Source organism: Protopterus annectens, chromosome 13.part0 (genome assembly GCF_019279795.1).
Source record: "Protopterus annectens isolate FY-2018-M chromosome 13.part0, PAN1.0, whole genome shotgun sequence".
Classification (NCBI taxonomy): Eukaryota; Metazoa; Chordata; order Ceratodontiformes; family Protopteridae; genus Protopterus; species Protopterus annectens.
Window position 1 is genome coordinate 25,465,101 of NC_056747.1, and position 5,237 is coordinate 25,470,337.

General features: G+C 37.1%; 1 protein-coding gene across 2 annotated transcripts in view; it reads left to right on the plus strand.

The window, feature by feature from the left end:
* Positions 1 to 4,183: 4,183 nt before the first annotated feature.
* LOC122817559 (complement C1q subcomponent subunit C-like) overlaps positions 4,184 to 5,237 on the plus strand; it is a 48,134-nt gene continuing 47,080 nt past the window's right edge. Inside the window, exon 1 of one of the 2 annotated variants that reach the window (XM_044090595.1) lies at positions 4,184 to 4,273. The gene's annotated coding sequence lies outside the window, so the exon portion shown is untranslated. Of the gene's footprint in view, positions 4,327 to 5,237 lie in introns of both variants that reach the window. The other variant, XM_044090594.1, reaches the window with a different exon arrangement.

Genomic DNA, 5,237 nt, shown 5'->3' on the forward strand with positions numbered 1-5,237 from the left:
GAATACTGAGGCATTTATGGGACACTTTATATTCCACCATTAGAGCTTTTGACTTAAAATGAGTTGTTATGCACTAACTCCAGAAATCCTTAGTTAGTTACTCTTATGTGAACATTTTTATTGTTTAGTGAATCAAGGAGCAAACATTTTGCTCCAGAACAGAGACTCTTCTGTTCCAGTTTCAAAGATCCTCATCATATCTCAAATGGCATAATTGTAATAGGATTCATATATATACAATGTTGTACTATTTCTCTTTCAGTATTAAAAGATCCAGTCTACAGAGTCTTCTTTCATCAGGGTGAAGAGATATGGACATTCCTGTAATTAACATGGTTAGGATTTAAGGCTGGAATTATCAATGTGTCAGAGATATTGATATACCTGTAATTAACATGGTTAGAATTTAAGACTGGAATTATCAATGTGTCAGAGATAGGGATATACCTGTAATTAACATGGTTAGTATTTAAGGCTGGAATTATCAATGTGTCAGAGATAGGGATATACCTGTAATTAACAAGGTTAGGATTTAAGGCTAGAATTATCAGTGTGTCAGAGATATTGATATACCTGTAATTAACATGGTTAGAATTTAAGACTGGAATTATCAATGTGTCAGAGATAGGGATATACCTGTAATTAACATGGTTAGTATTTAAGGCTGGAATTATCAATGTGTCAGTAACATAAGGTAACATAGCTGAAGAGATTATCAGTTCTGCTCCCTGAAGTCCCCAACAGAGAGCTGAAGGTATACACTGTATCCTGGTAGTTATTAGTGTCTACATATCAATTAATGCTAACTGATTACAAACCTCTTTTGTAGTTTTCTTGGCTTTAATATGAGTTCTGTTACATAGGTTTGATCTATCCCTAACTGAATCTGGTACAACAGTGAAGTCTTCTGCCACAACAATCCACGGTAATTCTACCCCTAAATTTTTAAATAAATCTGAAAAAAAGGTAGATCATCATATAGTCCAGAGACAGAACCAAGGGTCGAAGCACCTTTAGCAGAGAATAGTTCAATATTCCATCTACTATTATTATCAGTTCAGGTATGAATAAGCTTCCAGTTAAAAGAGGCATTCACCTCCCAAATTACCCCTGATTTTCATTTAGGTTTAAGATTATCCTGAAAAATCACAATCCCTGCAAAAGGTGGGCAACATGCTGGCATGTCTATTAGCCGTTTTAGACTCTTGTCCAAAAAAAAACAGCACATCCCTGTTTCTTGAGCCAATCTCTTATTGTTTTATATTTCCACAGAAAGGATAATCCTCTAATATTTAAAGAAACTAATGCTATCATATCTAAAGTAAATACAGATTAACATCAAGAAATACAATTCCAAGTTATTCAACTAAAAAAAAACAATAGACAACAAGTAACTGGAAACAAGTCCAAGTGGTAATGGTAATAAAGTGTTCTTTTTAACACTTGCAAAATAATTCAAGAATAGAGAATATTACTAACAGCAAAGTCAGTGTCCAAATTAAAAACTTTTAAGGTGACAAAACCCTGAGCTAGTGCACAGACTGTAAGTTATACATCCTATCAAGAGTGAAAATAACTTCAGACAGTGGCACTCACTTGTCGTAGTCCAGCATCTTAGCTTAATATCTTTATGGCACCCCTATAATTTTAAATGTTACCACTTTGTTTAGAAGTATGTTTCTTTTCTTGTTGAGTTTCTCTGACCCAGGTTGGGGACCCATGGAATCTGTAGCTCCTTTAGAAGATGAGTCCTGGTGCAGTGTTTCCCTCTTGTGCAGTGGGCCAAGATGATGCCAAGCTAGAAGATTCATGGCTGGCAATTTTTGAGACCATCGGTTTGGGGGAAAAGTTGCTTGCAGATTTGGTTTCTCAGATGGATGATGCTAACCATAGAATCAGACAGGGAGGGAGGAAGGGAGGAAGGACATATAATCCCCTTGATCCCTTTTAGTTTTTCACGACTGAATAGCCGAACACCCACATACCCGAACACGCAAAACTGCGAATAGCACAATAGCAACCACACACACACACACACACACACACACACACACACACACACACACACACACACACACACACAAACACACACACACATTCACATGTAGAACACATGGATATATACCGCAATTTTAGATGATTCACGGTTCACCTAGCTATATTACTTTGAGATGCGTGAGGAAAACAGAACCCAACTTGAAAACCTGTATGGATAGCAGGGTGGACAAATAAATTCCATAAAGAAGGTACTTCAGCTAGGAACCAAATCAGAGAACCAAGTTAATTGAGGCAGTGAAGTGTAGAGAATACTATTTTTGTCAGTTAAGCAGGGATTTTTGAATTGGTTAGTTCAAAAAGTGTATGCAATAACTAACTGTTATACTGCCATGCATGGATAGCTTTAGGTTTGCAGAGGGAATGGAAGAAGTTAGGCCTAATAGAATGAGAGGAAGAGTGAGAAATGGAAAGAGATGAAGAGGAAAAGAGACAAGAGTAATGGAAACCAGCACAGGAACTTTGAACATTGACTTATTAATATCTTTCAAGGTGCTAGCACTTTGTGGGTGAACAAAAGGAGAAAGTGTCTTGACATCAATGGATGGCAAATTAGACCAATGGATGAGAAATCAGAAATTCACGCCAGGTCTAGCCTCAATGTCCCTGATAGATAGAGGTAGTCAGTAATGCTCAAACTAACATACTCCCCCACTTAACCTAACATACCCCTTTTAATAAATGCCAATGACACATAAAGATGCAATTGGACTGGCTGCACTGCTTGGTTTATAAAAGCCCTGGTGATCGTTAGCCTACTATACACCTATGAACCTATATGTGATGATTGATTTATGCAGAGGGAGAACCCCAGGGCCCATAGCTGTAAGTAGCTGGCTTTGCACATTCAAGTAATGTGGTCATGCTGGAAACCTACCACAGAGCAATATCCTCACGTTTTCTCAGGCACACCTTGATGATTGGATTAGTGACTGTAAATTCATCCCAGGCCTAACTAGTTTTCTCCCCTTGTAGAAACAACTGCCCTTTGATGGTGGGTGAGTATTAGCTAGGTAATTAAGGTCAATGTTCTAATACTGTGTTATGAGCTTTATAAATCTGTGAACTTATGAAAGGAGTAGCACTATGCACTGTGCAGCAGATATCATCAGAAGTGCAGCAGAAAGAAACCAAGGAAGGTTGGTTCAACGATGGCCATATTTTTCTCTGAATGGAAAAAGATCCATTTTTTCATAACTATTATTTTCATATTGCAGAAGTAATGCAACAATCATTCTGCAATCATGAAGAACTACCGAGACAGGGCTAGCCACCCAGTAGTGGAAACCTTGGCTCTAGATGATTGTCAGTGTTGAAGTGACACCCCCACCCCATGTACAAAAATGGGAAAAAGAGGTTGTGGATGGATGGATGGATTCTGGAATGATAAAAAGTTACAAAAAGTCTGTGTTGAATAAATAATATGATAGTAAGGTAATGCAGTGTCTTATCTGTTTAGTATTCATTAAGAGAATAAAAGATAAAATTCAGGGAGAGTTTTTAAAAATTACTTCAATTAAAACAGTAATAGAACTTCAGATTTTACACCAATATGCATTTCTGGGCAATAACAAGGATTAAACTCTATTTCTAGCAGTTTTGATTGACTGTAATTTTCATTAATTCATCAGAAAATCTAACAAGTTTAAGGAAACATTATGAGCTGAATGCAGGGACACCTCACAGGCCAGCACAACAGGCAGAAACAAAGCTGTTTCTACTTCTGATGGTGTCGTTTGTTGGTTGCACTGCAAGTACTTGTTTCCTAGCACTAGACGCACTATTAACAGTAATTAGAAAGGTGGTGAACTATTGTCAAGTGATTAATAATAATGTAAGTCTTAGGGTCTCGTGCCACAGTAGCACTTAAGTAATTTGTCTTTCTTTTGATATTGGAGCTTAATCATGCCCTCCATGCACTCCATTATTTAGATACTTCGACATCTTTTGTTTTTTCTTGAACCTACAGAGGCAGAAACTGTGAATTCTGCTCTATAAGGTGGTGTGAGCAACATTGTGATATTTAATGTCTCGTCAAATAACATAGTAATATTCTGTTATTCAACGTCTCATAACATAACAAGTATTAAAAAAAACACAGCTTTAACAGCAGTCTGGTTCAGCTGAGCAAAGCACTTTCTTAGCTGTTACTTCCTCAATGTAGACATTTCAGAGCATTCGCATCTCTTTCAAAGCTGGGCCAGCCCTAGAAACTCAGGTACAGAACCTTAAAGTCATATGTGAGACACTGTTGTATCTATAGGATTCAAGGTAAGATACAGTTTCTTACTACTTCAGGATTTGAGAACATTAACAAACTAAGTTGTGACTAAGGACTCGGATTTTGTTTTAGCATTACTACTTCTGGATGTTAGTGTTACTCTAAATAGCATGCAATAGGAAGAAAAACTGCTGCCAAAGTTAATGATTTATTTCCAGTGTTCCAGTTCTACAGACTATTTTACAGCTATTGAAAATGTTCATGCTTGATTCATTTTATTCAATATACATTCTACAAACATATGTAAGTGTTTGAAACAACTATGTGCTGTCTTTATATTAAATGTGTGTGTGTGTGTGTGTGTGTGTGTGTGTGTGTGTGTGTGTGTGTGTGTGTGTGTGTGTGTGTGTGTGTTTGTGTTTTTAGTCCTTCTATAATTAAAATTTTACTTAACTCAAGTGAGGTGTCAGTGTACAAACAATGTAAAGCCTACTACTGTCCATCCTCAGATAGGTTTAAAACCAAGCAGAGGTCCTTTGAAGCAGGCTCTTACTGTAGGATAAAACATTAAGAACAACTCTTCTAATATGTAATTAAAAATGTAATTATATATTTGTCTCTTAACAGACACTAGATTGCAGCAGACAAATGAAATGCCATTAATAAGTTGCTACTTAAACACCATTATGCATCTGTATTTCTCTGATAGCAGATGTCACTGTCACTGCACATCACAGCAGGCAGTCCAACAGGGAAAATAAAACAGGAGAAAGAGGTCACAGTTCATCACCACCTCTAGATTACTGACCGAGCAATGTCCCTTGGACTGGCTGCATTTTTTTTTTCTTTTTGCTGACTTACCTGCATGTCCTCAGTGTTTGAAAATTCACTTATTCGCTCCTGTAAGGTCCAAAAAAAGTGAATGACTGTGGTCACTGTGCACTGTCTGGGGGATATTCTC